The sequence below is a fragment of the Xiphophorus hellerii genome, chromosome 14 (genome assembly GCF_003331165.1).
Source record: "Xiphophorus hellerii strain 12219 chromosome 14, Xiphophorus_hellerii-4.1, whole genome shotgun sequence".
Lineage (NCBI taxonomy): Eukaryota > Metazoa > Chordata > Actinopteri > Cyprinodontiformes > Poeciliidae > Xiphophorus > Xiphophorus hellerii.
This window is the reverse complement of record NC_045685.1, coordinates 20,209,600-20,229,378: the sequence shown is the minus strand read 5'-3', so window position 1 is coordinate 20,229,378 and position 19,779 is coordinate 20,209,600. Positions and strand designations below refer to the sequence as shown.

Sequence of the window (19,779 nt, the reverse complement as noted above, 5' to 3'; positions counted from 1 at the left end):
GAGCACTATTTCAGTCCTATTTCAGACTTTTAGTGTGTTGTCTTGACATAAAGCCAGTGAGACCTTGCCGGTTCAGCATTGATACTTTTCTAGGTCGACTTGAACAATTTGACACAATCTTGTGACTTTCTCCTCCCCAGATGATAAATTATCCAGTTTGTCTCAAAAGTCCCTAGACTTTTGGTAATACTTGAGTTTCTGTTTGTCTGCTGTATCTTTAGAGCCACATTTTGAATGGGAGTGTTTTGTTTTGCATGCATTTTATGCAGTCGTGACATTTGTGACATGTAGTTATTAACTGGTAGTTCAGATTTTTTTTAGTCCACCTCAAGATGTATCAGAGTCCCATTAGATTTTATGTCTGAAGCAAACAAAGTGGGATCTATCTGAGGAGAGTGAAGGTACATTTTAAAGGAAGTGTTGCACTAGCAAAGAAAGCAGGATGTTTTCAGCCATTCATTGTTCCAGGACAGGAACAAGCAAACTCTGCTCTGGCTGAAAACGTGGCCTTTTTGGTTCTTGGGAAGGAACCCTGACGCTTTGGAAAGTGAATGAATGAGAAGGGAAACATGTTGGGTTGGCCGCTGCCTCTCCTGGGAAACTTGTTGTGAAAAAGGTGATTAGCGTAGCACCATAAACAGAAACCTTAGGCCTGCTGTAGTAGAAGGTTGCTCTGCACGTCTTTCCAACCTGACCACAGGTCACTTTCCAAAGCAAATGAGGTGAGTTAGCAGTGCTTGCTAACAGGTGGTGTCATCCAGGACATGTTACTGTGGAAGTTTGTTTCTGCTGCTGAACATTGAGCTGTTAGTGCGTCATGACAGTCATGAGACGTTGTCTTTTGTCAGATTTGTTACAAGGCTGATTGCTACCGAAGATTCGTCCTGCTCACAGCATCAACATCAATACAGACTCTTGAAAGATGCTACTAGGTCTGTTATAAAAGAATAATTTACTGTCAATTAGTGAGGAAGTGAAGGATCTTGCACTGGATTACTTGTGAATAAAGTTAGCTGTTTGCTCAGACTTGGACTCATTGTTAGTGCTTGGGGTTATTGGTGCACCATGTTGCGTCACTAATGGATTTATTGTAGCATTCTGTGACCTTGGGAACCTTTAATTTCTTGTTATTTCTTTGTTTGATCTTTCTCTGTGGTATTAAATATTAAACTTACTCAAAAATGTATGCAGTTATAGATAATTCTCTTACTGTTGAATAGTATTCTATAGTATAATATTCTATACTATAGTATAGAATAGTATACTATTCCTTTGCCCTTGCAATTTGATGTGAACAACAAAACCGCCTCTTTGGTGAAAGTGCTGACTTATTAGCCCAACTTCTAACCTGACCTATAACCCCAAATACTTCATTCATAATGACAACAATGGCAGATTACATGTTTGTCCTGGAGTTTTAGTTTTACAAACTCAACTACATCATCAATCCACACTGAAGTTTTCACGCCTGCTTTGTAGTTCATCATTTTTGTTTTCGTCTTGTTAACTTTGTTTGGAGGCTTCATGTGCCATGTCCCATATTTAGCGCCACCTGCAGGTGTGGGGGAGTTTATTTGGTCCGTTCTGTGTGTCAGTGTGGATGAAAACGTTCCCATGTGAAGTCAGGTGTTTGGTTTTTTTTCGTTTTATTTTGTTGGGTTTTTTTTAATTGACAACCCATTTTAGAAATAAACGTTCCCGTTTGGACAGAACCCTGTGAGCCCGGCTAACTGTAGGACATGTGACTTCAGTGGTAATGAGAGACCAGATGTGGGTCCCGAGCTTGGAAGCCATTGTTCTCACCCCACCACATGTTTGCCGGCTCTTTTATGCTGAAGCCTTATCACCGACTTCACACATCTGTTGGGCGTGAAGATGTCGGTGTCATAAATCCACATCTGCGAGGCAAGACACAGCGCTGACTTTTATCACACCCATTAAAGATTATCTGCGTTTTCTATTGATTTCATTTTATTTTATTTTATTTTTTTCCTCGATCACACTCTGGGTCAGAGCGTTTCTCCATCAGGCTTACATCACACTAATGGAGAAGAAGAGAAATCGAGGTGGAGAACGAACGCAGAGGCTCCTTTTGCTCTCCAATCCCATCTGTTTCACTCGGAGGGAGGGAGGAAAGAGAGAGGGGGGGTGTCAGACGAATGAGAACGAGGCCAGAGAGAGAGAGAGGGAGGGATGGATGGATGGAGGAGGAGGGGAGGTGCTGTTTAGAGAAGGAATCAGAGGGAGGCAGGCTGGGGGGTTGGGCTCCAAGCTTGTGCATGTGTGAGAAGGGGGTGGGGGGGCGGCAGGAGCAAGCAAATGTGTGTTGTATATATATGTGTTTGTGCGCGTGTGTGCGCTCGCTCTGTTCCTTTTCCTTTCTTTGTTTGACTACTGAGTGGGAAAAAAAAGGCGAGACAGAATACAGAGAGACAGAGAGGGAGAGCAAGAAGAAACACAGACAGAGGAAGTGAGGAAGAGGGAGATCTAAAACGAGAATCTCTTAATTTTTTAACAGAGAGCACAAGAAATTCAGAGGATTTCAGTTTGATTTTTTTTTTTTTTTTCACTTTTAAATCCCCCCTTCTTACTTTAGACCCTTAAAGGCTGAAGAACAAGGAGAGCATGTGAAAGGAAGGGAACAAAAGTGGTGCAAATTTAGTGACAACAGTGCCATATATTCAGGAGCAGCGTTGTGTGCTGGCTCAGTGCGCAAGTGTGTGCTGCGAGGAGGTGGGGGGAGGCGACCCGTGCTGTTTAAAGGGAAAATACGAGGCACACACAAAGCTGGGAGCTCAGGCAGGCAGGCAGGCAGGGAGAGGAGAGGAGAGAGGAGAGGGAAGGGAAGATTGTGGGAATCTGCTGAGCTGGCTGACTCTCTAACCAACAAGCCTCATCTCTTCTTTTTAATTATACATATTTTCATTATTACTAATATCATTGGGATTTTACCCCACCGAGCCGGCACCGTCCCCCTCACCCCCCTCCCCGCTGCAGATCGCCAGCCTGAGCCCGGACACGGTAAGACAAGCTTCCTATCCGTCTCAGCTGTTGGGCTGCTACCACTCTGCAGACAAAAGCAGGAGAAAGTTGCTCCGGTCTGAATGTGAATGTGTGCGTGCAGATGGAGCAAAGCTAAAGGCTTGGAGCTCAGGCTGAAAGGCGTGAGGAATGCAGCACAAAGGGAGCTTGTCTGCTCCAGCTGGGACTCTCTGTATATATATATGTGTGTGTGTGTGTGTGTGTATGGGTGCGTGTGTCTTTGTGGAAAGGCTTGAATGTTTATCTGTCGGGGCTGCCTAAAAGTTTTGCATGCGTGGGACACCCTAAAATACACGCACAGGTGTTTTAGGAAAGCATGAAAAGCTCAGGTCTGTTTAGTGAAGGCTGTTATCCTGTAATGGTTTACTTAGTGACGCTCGGTGCTTTACATAAGAGCAAATACTCCACTTATTGTTGAGAAATACAAACTGAATTTTTTTTACTCCATTCTTATTTTTTATCTTTTACTCTTCTCACTTGCTTCGCACATCACTTTTTCCCCTTTCTAAGTGGGTCTTGTGACTTTTTCCACCTGGAGTGTCTCTTAAAAAGCCGGCTCCCGTCAGCTAGAAACACACAAAGCCAGGGTAAACAAAGTGTGTCCTGTCCCATGCAGTGAGTTGTGGTCCGCTTTCAGCTCTTTCAGGGGTCCTGCATGTGGTTAGCAGCAGCTCTGTAAATTTGTGTGTGCGTTACGGAAAACATTAAAGGGCTCACAGGACCCGGCTCGACGCGTTTGTGTGTGTGTGTGTGTGTGTGGGGGTGTGTGTGTGTGTGTGCATGCTCCTCCTCCCTCTGCCAACGAGTGTGTGAGAAACTCAACACTTGTGCCGGCGTCTGCCTGCAGCCGACGTTGCCTGACGTCGCGGGACTGAGCGTTCACGTCCCTGTCCTAATTAAGCCCGATGCAAACCTACCTGGAATAATAGAGCTACCAGAAAGACATTTCACACTCACTACTGTAAACCGATTCCTTCCGTACTCACAAGCTCTCCACCGACACATTGCATATTTCCACACTCAAAGTCCATGTCTCCATTACATTTTTAGCCCCTGCTATTTCCGTTTCCCTTCCCCTTTTAGGACACTTCCTGCTCTTTCTCTACATTGCTTTATTCGCAGTAGAAGAATATCTTGTCTGTTCGATTTTAAAATAAAAAAATCTTCTTTCTTTTTTTTTTTTCTGTTTGCTTCTCCTCCACTTCCTGTCCAGCTGGGTTGATCCAATAGTTTTCAGGCCAGGCGTGGTTCAGCCAGGGTCGCCTTCTGTGGACTGGAATACATCATAGCTGTGCTCTCAAGGCTTGCCCAATTAGGAAAATGCAGTTTTACAGGAGCCATGCAGAAATAATGCTGCATTAATCTTTTTTACTGAACTGTTGGCTTAAAAAAAAAAAAAAAAAAAAAAAAGAAGATTTGTAGGAGACAAAATGATAGAATGCAGTGAAGCGCATCAGATAGGTTAGCTTAAATTATAATTAATATACATAAATAGTGACGTAATCTATCAAAATTTTATTTTGAATGATGACTTTACCTGCCCCAGTGGTTCAGTCATACATGGAGTGAGGTAGTTCTGGATATTTATTAAAAAAAAATATTATTCTGTTTGATGTATGAAAAATAAAAATACTAATTTCAAAACCAACAATTTCTTTACTATGAAAGTGAAAATATAAAGACTTATCAATGGGTTCTTAATCTCTCTTTGGAGTTTACAGAAAGGGTTTCAAGTCCTAATTTCAGCAAAATTAAGGGTTTAACGTTTCCAAGATCTTTGGAAGTGGTGATTTTCTGCTCAAAATCACCTTAACTAAAGAAGCAGGAATCCCTTACTGTGGTACGGATCTAGTTGTTGTGTCTCAGTAAACCAGACTGGATCGTTTGACTCTCGGTTCTTGAGAATCTCAGTAAAACAGTTGTTCTTCCGGTCTACAGGGCTCCCTAAGACCGGTAGCAGCTGACTTAGACGTCTGCCTGGTTTGCTCAATTTGCATCACTCCTGACTTAAAAGGGAAAACTGTTTCTTGTTAGCAAAATGTGGCTAGTTGTCCATGCTTGGTTTGATTTGATTGGGCCTTTCGTTTCTGATTCTGTGTTTTACTTCTCCTCTCTAAGGTTTGTCAAGAATGTCCTCAAGGTACTAGAAACAACGAGTTAAATCTTTGTAAAAGTTCAGTTAGTTCTTTTGTTGTGGGCACTACAAAAGCAAGTAAATGTCAGATTAAACAGGATTTATTCTTGAAAGACATGTTTCATTGAATGAGCAAAGTATGTGGTATAACGGAGAGAAAATAGGTCCAAATCACAGTCATGACATTTAAACAACATGCAAATGTGGGTGAAAATCTGCTAGGATTAATCAAGTGGACTAATGAAGCCCAACACTCAACTTTGGACCCAATATGTAGAGCCAGTACTTTATCCCCATATATGATTCTTGTTACGAAATCTTCAAAAAATCTCAGTTTTGCTCAACAACTGGTCATCCAAACTATTGGATGTTAAGACCAAACCTGTTGATTTGTGTTACCATATAGAGAAGAGTTAGCGTAAGTGATCATGCTAACGTCAGTGTGTATCCTCTCCATTTCTATGTGACAATAAAAATGGTTATAGTCAACTTGAAAATGTTGAAAACCAATAAATTTAAACTTCCCTTTATTAAATTCACCAACTTTTATCATATAACTGTTTCTGAATTTATTGTTTCTTTTCCATTCTTCCATTTGTCCTCACTTCTGGACACATGCAGGGCACTTTTTTTGGTGATGTGGTTAAAAAGACTCAACATTTAGATGATGAATAACTGAATAAGAACAAAATGAATGTTTTATCAATTTTCCTAAGGTGTCAATGATTTGCTTGAAAGATTGTTGGTAAATAAGCTAGCTCTTGTTTCCAGATTTGAAAAAGTTGTTTTCCGTATATTTAAAACAAAATTTATTTTCTATTCCCTAATTTACAACCTAAGCTTAACCAATCTGTGCTGAAGTGAAGTGAAACAATCTAGAGGTTAAATAATGGCTCAAATTGGATTAGATCTCAGAAATCACGTTATTCCTTTTCTCAACTACAAGATGGATGTGATGTACTTTAGTGATCTGTACAAGTTTGTGGGTGTCTAAAAGTTTCTTACGTTCGAGTACTTCAACTCTTGTAAACGTCTTGAATGAATACGGCGCTAAGTCATGGGTGAAGAACTGCAACTCAAGAGGTGGTACTAAAGACGCAACAGACAAATAAAAGCAAGACTATGTCCAAAAGTAGTATAAGGAAATCTGAGGAACTTAAAAATAAAAGCTACAGACCTCTGTCTTATTGCCATCTACTGGACAGGAGTATAAAATGATAAATCCATGATTGACAGATCATACATTAAATTGATATGTGCAGAGATCCAACTGTCATCACCATGAATGTTAAGAGCGAACCTTTTGTGAAAAATAATTATCAGAAAACTAACAGCGGTGTGGCTTTATGCCGCTGCAGAAAACGTGAAAAGAAATAAGCCTTTGGTTAAAAACTATGCTGCAATCGAATGTATAATGTGATGGGAGAGATCACAGAAAGTCCTTAATGGCCCTATTTTTTTCTCTCTAGGCAGCAATTTTGCATAGTCATTAGTTGGGGGAGGGGCTGGCCCTGCGAATTGTAAGAGAATGTGTGCCTCGCTAGTGCAGGAATAAATATGGACGTTCGGCATCTGATGACAGTTGATTCTGAAGCTCGACAACAAGCCATTTCCTGCACAGAGCGCCATTAGGATGACTCCCCTCACCCCCTTATCTGTCAGCCACCATGCCCCCTGCTTCTCTGCAGATGTGCACAAACACGCAATGCTAGCAGGGTAGTGTGGTTTTGGTGATTGAAATTGTCTGTGCATGTGTGCTGCACTCCTCTCTACCCCTACTCAGCCCTGGGGCAGTCCCCCTCACCCAAAACAGCTGAAGGGGGAGATTGTGCATTCATTGGAATGGGGTATGAGCAGGAGGAGGAGGGTGATTGAGCGTCTTGCCTTGGGAAGAAAAAAAAAGCCAAAAAAGAGAGCGAGAGAAGGGAGAAGAAGGGGGGATGGGTGAGTTGTTTTGCCTTTCAAAAACAGGGAGGGAGCGGAGCAGACAGGCAGGGAAGAAGAGGAGAGGAGGTTCAGGGGTAGAGGTGAGGGGAGGACGGCTGGGTGGCTGGCGCCGTGGCTCGGTTGTGTCTGGAGCTTGGCTAATAACAGATCGTGTCCAACTAATATTGAGACAAGCTTGTGTAAAGAAATGGCTCTTTGATAATTTAACTGATGAATAAATCTGTTTAGGTGCATTGGGTTCAAATTGTTATATATATAAATATATAAAATCACTCAAATACAACTCATATTATTTGCAATATAATCCTTTGTTGAAGACTTGTCATTAATTGGTGCCAATTCCTTTAGGATCTGGCCTCTGGTTCTAATCTGACTTTCACCTTGTATTCTTTAAACAGTCTCTTCTGTTGCTTTATCAACGACTGCACTGATTTCTCACTCAAAGAAATGAAAAGGCTGGGGTGGCTAATTAAATTATGTAGGGTCAAAGGGCTTAAGGAGATTAGTTTTGGCCTTGGAGCCATTATCTAGCACAGAGAGGCTATCGTATGTAGGTAGCTGTGTATGATTAGCCGGGAGAGAGAAAGACAAAGGAACCAAACAGAAATGTGATTAAAGACGGAGGAAAGAAAAGCCAGGCATATCTATGAACTACTAGAGAAGGTAGCGTGGAAGAAGGGGGGGGAAATACTGGAGATGAAGTGATGTGTAGGAGCATGAAATAAAAATAGCCATACTGAGAAGCTGACTGCATGCACACAGTGGCAGAGGTAATATGCTGAGAGTGCATGTGGCTTCTTTGTGTGATGGAGGAAATATATGGTTTGTTGATTCAAGTTAATGGCTTCCAGTCAGCTCAAGCTGTGTTTAAAGTGTCCACTGGTTCTCTCACTCGTTTTATCATGTTCACCATATTTAGTTCTAAGAAGCAGCTATGGTTAGCAGGTGCCTTCGTATTTAGGTACAGCTTCAAAACTGTGCACCATACAGGCTACATTGAAGAAATAAAGGCCAGCTGGATTCACTTGAAAGCGAGCTAAACCTGAGGTAATAAATGGCACAATTTTGTTGCTGAAATAAGTTAGCATGATCTATTTTTGCTAAAATTCATTAAAGAATGCATAACGGATCTGATTGTATTCTTTACACACTTCCATTGTAATGTGCACTTTAGTGATATGCGTTTTATTATGCTTTTTTTTACAACATGCTCTTAACCTTTATTCAATAGTGTTTACTTGCTAACTCTGAAAACATGCTAATACTAACCACATAATATGAGCAACCAAACTACACAATTTCTGTATTCATTACAGCAGGGCTGTCAAACTCTAGTCCTTGAGAGCTGGTGTCCTATAACACACCTGAATCTAAGTACTGAATGACATTTAGTTATTCACCCATTTTTCTGTGGTAAAACAACTCGAGATTACTAGAGGAAAATCTCCCAATTCACAGAATTTTTGTAGGCCATAAATATTGTAAAGAAAATGCAGCTCGGGAAGCTAAAATATCTAAGCACAATGATACTGGACATGCTATCTTCTGTCGTTTGCAAATTAGCCAATCCAGGAGCGCCATTAATTTCCTTTGGTGGAGACTAGCTGTATCTCAAAGAGCGGAGATGAGAAAGACTGTAGATGCTAGCTTCTGCTGTGCATATTAAGGTATATTTGTTGTTTGAACTATTAAAATATGTAGTTATTAAGTGTTTTTAGAGAGGGATCTCAAATATTTGCAGATTGTAGCTATTTACTAGTGACTGTGGTCCTTTGGCCCCTCAAGTACCAGGGTTGGGCTGCTCTACTGAGCCCTATGTATGACCTAATTATGTGATTCAAGTGTGCTGACAGAGAGATGTATCTAAAATGTTAGCTGTTAGCATGCTAATACTAACAGCACATTAATGTTAAGGTTATCATGCAATGCCGTTCCAAAAAAATAGCTTTAGCTACTTGGTATTATTTGTATACACACTTTAGTATTAACATGCTAATCTTAGTAGTCAGTATTAGCATTTAAACAGTTAATTCTGCGGTTAATCTGTAAGTAAAACGTAAACGTCTGTCTGTACCAGGAATGTTACCACGAAAATTTATCAAGACCATGAAAAACTTTTGTAGCAGTTAAAATGTTGATACATAAAACTATGCTAATGCTATGGAAGGTTAAGCACAATAACAATAATCTCACATTAGAATTAGCATGCCTAAATTAGAAATATAAGCATTAATTAAAACATTTCAGTAATGTTTCCATGCTAATGCATTGAAAACTTGAGCATGCTAAGCCTAACTGCACGCTAATATTAGAATTAGTGTATAAAGGTAGCTGTTACCACACAAATACTAAATATGTGCAATAATATAATAATTGGATATGCAACAAACTTTTCTTAATAAACTGATGTTAGCATGCTGACATGTAAAATATTTACTCGCTAATGCTAACTACATTTACTTGTTCATGTTAGAAATGCCACTATTTCTAAAAGCATGCTTTGTTGCCTCAGGCTGGTGAAATAATCTGTTTTCACTTACATGGAGTATTTTCACTGAACCATTTGTCACCTAGTAGACTCTATAGTGCATATATAGGCCATAAAATGTTTAATGAAACTTTTGAACAACACTACAGAATAGCTGGCTTGTTACATAATAAACTGGTGAATGATGTAACTACAGCTTCAATTAGGAGAGGTGTGTCTCCATTGGACAGACTATATAAATTCATCACACTCTCAAACAGCTTTATGATCAGATATTGTGTGATTAGCCTCTGTGCCGGCCCATAAACGATGGTTACAATGGTGTGTCTGCACGCACATCCAATTTTTATGGCTGCTTTTTAGTCATCAGAAGACTTGTGTGTAGTTTTACGGCACTTCTTGCATAATGCCTGTTAAAAGTTGCAGAAAGGTTGAAATGACGCTGTAGTCAAGAATACATATTTCTTCGTAGGTCTTCATAAGAGAAGAGAAGAAAGAAAAGATCCAACTTTGTAACATTAAATTGTAGTAAAATATGATAACAGATATGAGTTTACTTCTGTAATTTTTCATTTCTGTCTTTGTTGCTCTTTTTGTTGTTTCTGCTCCTGGCAAACCAAGCACAAGAAATATATACCACAACAAACAGAATCTGTAGGGGTAGCACACAGAACAGACTCCCATAATGACGCAGAGACACGACTGCTTTTACTCTGCTTTGTAATTGCATCCAGCAAACCCTCACCGCCTCTTTGAAGGTTTCTGGTTTTACTGTGCCCTCTTTTGTTTTGCCCTTATTTGTTTATGAGTTACGTTTCTCCAACCCAAAGATTCCCATTGTGTGTGTGTATGTGTGTGTGCACGTAAGCGTTCTTGTGTCTGCAACTGAGTTTGTAGTGGAATATGTGGGAAGCTGAGTGCAAAAGTTCTCACCAGTAGATGTGGTGTCTGCAGGATCTACAGACAGTCTCACTGTGTATAAAAGCCTAATATCAAATGTTAAGTGGGACCAGTTCTATATTTATACCCTGGACCTGCTGTAGTTCTGTAATCGGGTTAGTGCTCATTTTTTTAAATGATGCATGCGAAACAGCCATGCACAAATCAGCCACGACCTATTAGTAACCCCACAGCCACCACCATTGATTAGGTGGCTAACAGTTATGCATTAACTGGATTGTGTTTCTATGGAAACGCATGTTTAATACGGAAGAGTAATAGGTCAGGACCTTTCAGGTTTGTTCATGTGCATCTTAAATTGCAAGGATTTTATTGTTTCAATGCTTCTTCTCCCGTTCTTTTATGCTCTTCCTCTAATACACTCCTGAGTCTTGCATCACTCCTCCCTTTAACCCAGTTCCACACTGAACCCTGACCATTCTGCATTGTGTAACAGCTGTGATAGCTCTGCTTTTATATGTCCAGTAACGCTTTTCGCTCCAGTTCTTCTTCATGTGTGGGTCAAACGTTACATTGGGCATAATTCTGCTGCGGGATTTGGACATTTTTAGTCTTGTTATTCAATCTTCTCTGCAGTCCAAATGTGCCTCTTTTACTTATAAAACAGTAAAAGCTGCGTCTGTCTGGGCGTGTTTTTACGAGGATATAGCTGTGTCTCTCTGGGTGATTGTGTCTGGAGGCCAGTGGGTACACTCAGGCCTTTATGGGTCTGAGTGTGTATGTTTGTCCCTAGACATGTAACACGATCTGTGTCGAGAAGTCCTTCATCCCTCCTTGGTGTGCCTGTGCCCTCCCTCACCTTCCCTCCTCACTTTATCCTACCCCCTATCTGTTCACAGTCGTCTCTCCTTTCTGTCTGCCCCTTTTCCTGCCTTTTATCCCCATTTCTCCCATCTTAAACTTGTAACACTCTGAAAGTCATGGTCTTGGAGGAATTAACCTTCCTTTCCGCATCGTTTCATTCACATGCTGCAATCAGACAGCTTTAAATTCAGAAAATTAGCCACCAATCTTTATTAGTGTTTTTGCTTGTGAGGATTGTCTGTATGACTGTACATTGGGCGTGGTTGGTCGATAGAGGAGGTCAATCAAACAGCCTGAATTACTCCCTCAAGATTTTTATCACTGATGTATTGAATTACAAGCTTCTCTGGGTGTGTTTTCTCTCACCTTTTTGCCTCTGCCTTTGCAACCGCCCCAATTTAATCAGTAAAGCCCTAAAAACCCAACAGAAATAACACCAGTGAACTGAAATACTCAGGTTCTGTCTGACGAACCGCTTCTGCTTTTGAAGGACCTTTGAAGAGGGGTGAAAGTTTATAGGTAGTTAAAATATTTTTATATAAAAGCCGGCACTTGATAACTGTCTTTTGTCTTCATTTGTGGCCCTTTCCCACTAACACCTAAAAGTGCTGCTTGTTTTAGCGCAACTCTACACAGTTCGGGTGATTTTCCCTGACAGTTGAGTAACAACTCTAGTGGGTATCGAGTAGTTAGGTTCAGAATCCAAAAAGTAAAAGGATTTATATGTCACACAAACTCAACACATGTTGAACATTATGTTTAGTCTGCTATTGTCGCTCTGGTTAGTTTTTACAACCGGCGGTAAGATTTGGATGAAGTATGTTGTTGTACCTTTAATGAACAGCTGACATGCATCCACACAAAATACTTTTTTTTGTTTCCAGACATTTCTCACTCCTTTTTGTGATCCCTCAATCTTCTCTTCAGCTCTCAATCACAACTGCCTCACTGAACAGTAGATTTCTCTGAGGTTTCTGTAATAGTCAGATTTGCGGGTGTTTTCACATCTGATTGTCCGGTGGACTTTGTTCGATGGGGAGCAAAATTGCAACATTTGTTACATTTTTACCTGGTGGAGTTTGCTTTGTGTCAAAAGGAACCAAATCCTTTCAGCAACATGGTACCTCGTTGGCTATGGTGGCGCTGCACCGTGAACCTGTGACGGAAACAACACGAAAGCCTCTGAAGAAGACACTGAGTGAAACTTCCTTCTTCACTAAAAGCAAACAAAAATTTTGTAGCGTCAGATTTTAGAGGTTGTAGAATTTTGTTTTTGTCTTTGGTAAAATACCACAAGCCATTTCGAGCAAAAGGACTAGACACGCATGTCAGCTTTGGTTGTATTTACCCAGAATGCAATGCTTTTTGGTCCAGGTCATAGATCGATTGAGCATTCACACTTCCCCAAAGGAATCATACTTTCTAGGCAAATGCAAATGTTTGATTGGTGTGAATGCACAATAAGGTTAAGACAAGTTTATTTATAATATATTTCATCAACAATGCACTTCAAATTGCTTTACATCCTAAAAACATAACACTAGCATAACAACTTATAACTTTTTAACTGAACCTCGCTTTAAAAAAAATCCAAAACGATCCGTTTTTAAATATAACTGCAAAGAAATCACACCCTCCTACATTCACAGCCACATTCCAACATGTAGGTGGTTTTCAAACTGGAGTCTTCCAACATCCCTCTGCAAAAAAGCAACAAAAAAAAAAAAAAATCCCCTCAGAAGTGTCCAACACAACCAGAGCTCTTCACACTGCCAGAGCGCAGACTGTTTGCAGTTTCCAGGAGCTCGGTGTCCTGTACTCTGTTGCCATATGGTAGCTATGTTAGCTCACAGTGCAAACACAGCTGGCTGCCTCCCATGGTTGCACGGCTGAGCAGCAGCATAACTGCAAATACAGGGATTGTATTTACCAGCACTGCATTAATATGGCTGGGTTTCATGATTGCGTTTGTCAGATGCATTAGCGTTCAAGTTGGAGCCTGCTTTAAAGGCTCTGTTATGTTAAGATGATGATTGTTACCTTTCATATTACACTGCTGCAGGCAGCTGATGGAAAGACACAGCGTCTAATTTAAAATCGGGATTAAAAGTGTAATCATCTAGCATTAAAGGCGCTCGCTGTATTATTCACACTTAAATGTATTTCTCCGTGCGCAGTGTGCGCTTCACGTGCTATAATCTCTTAGTTCTCACATGGCTGGTTGATAAAAGCAATTTATGTGGTCGTCTGAAGCAGGGACACACTCAGACTGGGAGATAAAGAAGGGGAAGACAGGGCAGGTACAGAACATTGCACATCATAAATAAAATGTCAGAAACACCGGTGCATGCTAGCCAGTGCTCAGGGTAGCATGAAATCTGCTCTCGTCCCCTCCTCTCTTATCTCCCCAGCCTGGCTGTGTTTATGCGAGTGCAAGCGTGTGCGGGGTAATTGAGGTGTGCGACCTTGCTGTGGGGCTGGCAGGTGTACGGCCTGGTGATGAAATGAATCTGGGGTTGGAGGAGGGATGGGGGGGGGGCTGATACTCTGCCTCCATGTGCACAGATGTATGTTTTCTGGCATTCTGTTGTGGAAGAAAAATAGATGTGTGTGTGTGTGTGTGTGTGCGTGTGTGTGTGTGGGTGGAAGCACAGTGTTCTGCATGGGACTTGGAAATGAGATCATGTGCATGAATTGTCTGCGTGGGTGTATGTGTTATTGAGTAGCGGAGATGCTATATATCACTTTCTATACGCTGCAGAGAGTGCAGAATCTGCTTTGCATGAAAATGCTGGGACGTTTTTAAACATCACTGTCAAATTGTGACCCCCGTCTCTGTAATTACCATCCAGTAAAGAGACAGACGCTGGAGACGATGGGCACATTCTGTCCATATATTATTTTCTATTACTGTCATTTTGACTGAATGTCCTACATATCATGTTGAATCCTGACTGAAAAATGTCGACAAATGTTGGTTTGTTGTGCCACTGCTGCTGTTCTTCTGCTTGATCAAGAACCATGAGGCACCTTTGAGCTTGTAGTTGCCTGGTCGTCTTCGTGATGCAATCTGCATGGGAGTGTGTGGAGTTTTCCGGGGGCTAAGATTTAAAACTCACTTGTAAATTATTCCCATACTAAAGATGCACCGGGTCAGGAGCAGAGGCTCCTAATTGAGAGAGTTTTAGCTGCAAAATGCTCTCTCTATTTTTTAATTCTTTAAATTTTACATACACATATAACATTGGAAACTACCTAACATTGGGAATTAGAACAATTATCATGGTTAGGGTCTTCCTACCGTACAGTGAAATAATTATAACCGTGTGTAAAAGACGTCACCCTTTTTTGACTGCAAAGAGCGGAAGTTAGTGACTATGAAATTGGGCGATCTAGTCTTTAGATTTATTCCCGCCGTTACCTTGGCGTCTGCCCTGTTACCTAGCAACCATGACACCCAAAACACAAGCTGGTAAAAATGGAACTTGAAATCTTTATGGGGGTTTTAATTGCTTATTCAGTTCTTACATTCATGACTTTTTAAAATATATTTTTTGCAAAAAATATATAATTTAATAACTTCTATGCAAATGACAAAAGTCACACTTTTAAGCTTAATTTTTTTTTTTACCACCATATTTTAATGTACTTAAATCTAAAACTGCACTCCTCTCCCACAGTGGGTGCAGCTGTGGATAATGAACGCCAAAATTTATCAAGGTCATGTTAAACTTTAGTGTTGACCATTCCTTATAGTGTATCACCTTAAATGATGGACAGTTCGACGTCTGTCTGGTGTGATTGTTAGAAAATAATCGGTGCTTCTATCATCTCCTGATAGGCTTATCGGTGTAAATGTCAGGAAGACTCGTAAATATCTCCTCTGAAATCCGGGTTTCGCTCACTGGTTTACATCATCGTAAATATTTCCTGAAAGTAGTTGCATCTGGAGGACTTTGCAATAAAAAAAATGTAGCCCTGCTCTCTGCCTTTGAGTTTGAAGTATAGAAATTTGAATTTCTGATGTTTAGGTCTGGCAAATAATTTGCTTAATAGCCAAACCATCAGGATGATGATTATTAAATCTACCAGTCTGTCTGCTTTAAGCTAAATATAATCTGTCGGTGTGTCACATTGAGTTTTTTTAAATGCAGTGCTCGCAGTGTGACTCGGTCATCCTCCGCTCTTGCAGCAGAATATAGCTGAGCAGTAGAATCCATAAGCTCTCCCACCCCTCCCCTCTTCCTCTCAGTAGCACACTGCATCTGTGTCATGTCACCGAGTTCGTGCATCCCAGAGTAACCCCCCTCCTCTTCCTCCCTTACTAATTCAATCTCTCTCTCTCTCTCTCTCTGTCCTTGTGTGTCTGTGACTGTCATCCTCGATCTCTTCATCTTCGCTCCTCCACCTCATCCCCTTTCCTCTTCCCTCTTTGTCCAAAAGAACATTTCCCCCCCCTCTTCTCTCTTTCATCCTTTCTTCCTCTATATTTAATGCGCGTCGCTTTCTTAGCATCTCTTCCTTCCTCTCACTCCATCATGCAGCACCGGCACACATGCACATCAATGCATCGCTCTCTCATGAAGCATGCAGGAACATAAAACTGCCTGCGTGCATATATTAATATGCACACAGGCATAGGAGATCCAAGCTCCTGAGCTGACGACTGCATGCATAATCTATCTGCACATACAGAACGTGAACAGTGCACTTGAGAAAGTGTGTGCGTGCGCGCGTGTGTGTTTTGGGGCCCCTCCAGGCTCCTCCCTCAGGAGACAGGTGTGGACCAGATTGGGTTCCGCCTCATTTCCTCCGCCCTGCGCAGCTGGTCAAGGACACATTTACGCACACAAACAGAGGCGCGTTGAGCTCATGCTCGCTCACACCTCGAGTAAAGACGACCTCAGAAGGATCAAATGCGACATTAGCATAAAGCAGGCGAATGTCTCGAGTGTTCAGGAGACAGGCTGCTCACGGATTCCTGTGGAAGAGGATTACAGCTGTGATTACGAGATGATCAGAAGAGTCTTTCCATTGCAGCACAAATAGATTTGCAGCCTCAGTATAACATTTCATAGGAAGAACTGGAAGTTAGGATGTAAAATTTTCACATCTCAGCTAAAATTAATGAAATTTAAAAATAGTCTTCAGACGAATTTCAAGGAATTCCTTCAGTTTTGATTGTATCACATGGCGACTACTCTGAAAAACTGTTAGCATGGCTCTGACTATCTTTTAGTTTGATTATGAGTAGCTCTGTTTAAATTATTTGTTAGCCTGACTCTTATTTTGATATCACTTTGACTCTGATTTGCTTTCAGTTTGACCTAATTGGACAAACTCTGAATATGTCTAGTTATTAGCAAGGCAAGTTTGACCTTTGATTAGCTATTGTCTTTATTCCTGATGTTTTACTGTTGCTTGCATTCTTAGGAACTATTAGACTGACTCTGTGGAGCTTAGCGTTTACTTGGGTTTACAGTGGACCCCCATATTCACAGCAGAACTACCAGTGAATAGCTAGAATCTGCAAATATCTAGACCCCATCCAGAAAATATTTATGCCTCCCTACTTTAGTTGTTCAAACCCTGTACTGTACTGTTAGCTTGACTTGTAGCTATTAGCTTTGATGTGAGAAGCTGTTAGCATGACTGAATCAAGTTTAACTTTGAGGAGCTGTTGGTGTTACTTGGATTATCTGATAACTTGATTTGTTGCTATTAGCTTTATTTCGAGTACCTCTTAGCATGGGATGACTGTAGTCACAAGCTTAACTCTGGTGTTTCTCGGATTTAATATAAGCGTCACTTGTAGCTGTTAGCTGTATTCTCACTAACTGCTAGCTTGATACTGAATAAGCATTACCTCTTAATTAAATGTTAGCTTGATTTTTGATTGGATAGTCTCTACTCTTGGTGATTGCTTCCTTTTCTATAGGTTAGCTTGATTCAGTAGTTATTAGCCTGACTCTTGCTTAAATGTTACCTTAAATCCTTCATGAGAATGTCTCGCTCAAACCTCAGATCACTCAGACCGATGTCTACAAGTAGAAAGCAAGAAGCTGAATATTTATAAGTACTTCACTCAAGTAGACTGTTAAAAAAAAACAAAGCTAGCCACTGAAAGTCTCACTTTTATTTCTACAGGCATTTAGCCAACATATTAAGTGTAAATGTACGATTTCATTTCTTAATCTCCGGTGAGGTGTCCAACATATGGAAACCTAAGGAAAAAATTTTCAGCATGCTTACTCAGTGTAATATTTAATGATGTTATTAAAAGCTGTAATGTCTGTGTGTGCTTTGCTGCTGTGGCGCCTGGTCTTTCCAGGAAGTGCATGATCACAGACAGGCAGACGTTGCCTTTGGAGCGTGGACTGAAAAAAGAGACACAGGAGCTAAGAGGGGGAAGCACGGGCGACTCATGTATATATCCTGTGACTGTGTGCTTACATGATGGTGAAAGTGATTGAGTGTTTGTCACGTTGTAAGTGCATATGTGTGCGTTTTGCATGTGTGTGTGTGGTCTTTTCAGGATGGTGGGAGCCCCCATGTGGGGATCACATGTTCTCAGTGAGATAAAGAGGTCTTTGTGAGCAGATGTAGGAGATGTGGCTCATGTCACACACATCCCCTTGTGCACACTTTGCATACTACGCCTCACATCACTTTTTCTCACAAAACACGTTCATTGTTAAAAGACTCACCACTTGCAAATTAAATATTTTCCACGTCTAGTCTTCTATATTTAATAAGTATGAAATCATTCCAGTTTAAATGGGGAACACAAACAAAGCAGTGTTAAAAAAAACCTGAGCAAGTGTTTGTTTTATGTGACTGCTAAATGGCATTGTGCAACTAGATAGTACAGTTTAGCACCTCTGCTCAGGTATGTGGGCTTGGCAGGGCTTGCCTGACAACTCTACTCATGCATGCAAATTATGAATACAGTGTCCCAGAGACATCGGGTTCATACTTTGTGCTGAATCTATTCACATCTGACCTGGCGTTATCTAGGCTAGTGGCCCAACGTAATTCCGAGCATTTGTGTTTAAATTTCTTCTTTTTGTTAAACGTTTATGAGACATAACTTAACTGATTAACCACAATTTTTACATGTTTCTAGTAACACCCAGGCTTCATTATTGTCAAACATAATCAATAAATCAGTTTCATAGAACTCGTCTGACAACATAAAATTGGCAAAAAAAACCCAAAAACATTAGCTGCCCTTCCACTGACCATTTAATTGTGTAAATTGTAACTATGGAAATCAGTTTGTTTAAGAGAAACACATCAATTTTGATAAAACCCTAGCTGTGACTGGAATATGAAAATATACCATGTAAGTGTGTATATCCATTGTTGCCATGACTTCTAATGACCTACTGCGTGAACAAACTTATTCTCGTGTGATTTTAATTGCTACTCTTACTTAACAGAAACTCCACTTGTGTAAAACTGTATTTTGTTAATATCGAAAAATTTTGTGCACATTTATATCGATATTTTTCTGGATTGAAATGGTTACAAACTATTTCTAACGGACCTGCACATACTCTGCAAAGATTGATAGATTTAGTGGAAAGAATGAGAACAAAAATTGGTAGGGATAGGACTTTTCACACTTCAATAGAAGTATAAGTGCAGATCACCTGGGTTGGATTTACAAGAAAATGAAAACATTTCCACTTCCCCAAAATAAACCACACATTTCAGTGTTCTGACCAACCACACAATAGTTTTTGGACACCATGTGAGAAAGTTTGACCCAAATAATGTGCCAAGAACAAGCTGTGAGAACTCACTAAACCAGGGCTGCATGAAAAAGATGACAGATTAATTCTCTCGCTGCCCTAAGAGAGAAGAAATGTTACATTCTTTTGGAGTATGTAAAGGTGTTTAGGCTTTAGGACTCCATCAAACCACAGTGAAACCCATTATCCACAAAGAGGAAAACCTGGAACGGTTATAAACCCATCAAGGAGTGGTTGGCCTACCAAAATTACCTCATATTTCGACAACTCGTATATATGAAGTCACAAAAGAACCCAGAACAACATGTAATCCTAATTTTCTCTGTTAAGTTCAGAGTTCATGATTCACTAAAATAAAGAGAAACTGGGCAAAAGGGAGAGTGCCAGTTCTTCTGGCATTCTCTTTATGCCAGAAGAACTGCTGGCATAAAAAACAAAGACCTGTCTCACATTTGCCAAAAAAAAAAAAAAAAAAGTCATAATGATTCCCGAGGCTTTCGGGAAAATATGTAGACTGAATTTTCTTAAGGGTGTGTGAACTTTTACACCTGGCATTAAATTAGAACAGCTTTTCAGAAAAAGATAATACCCACCGTCAAACATGACGGTAGTTTGATGGTCTGGGGCTGCAATGAATTCTGCAGTTT

At 40.6% G+C, this 19,779-nt stretch overlaps 1 protein-coding gene across 4 annotated transcripts in view; it reads left to right on the top strand.

Moving 5' to 3' along the window:
* kdm6ba (lysine (K)-specific demethylase 6B, a) overlaps nt 1-19,779 on the top strand; it is a 110,498-nt gene that overhangs the window by 49,024 nt on the left and 41,695 nt on the right. Inside the window, exon 1 of one of the 4 annotated variants that reach the window (XM_032582793.1) lies at nt 2,485-3,021. The exons of the other annotated variants lie outside the window; for them this stretch is intronic. The gene's annotated coding sequence lies outside the window, so the exon portion shown is untranslated. Of the gene's footprint in view, nt 1-2,484; nt 3,022-19,779 lie in introns of those variants that run through there. 4 annotated transcript variants of the gene reach the window in all.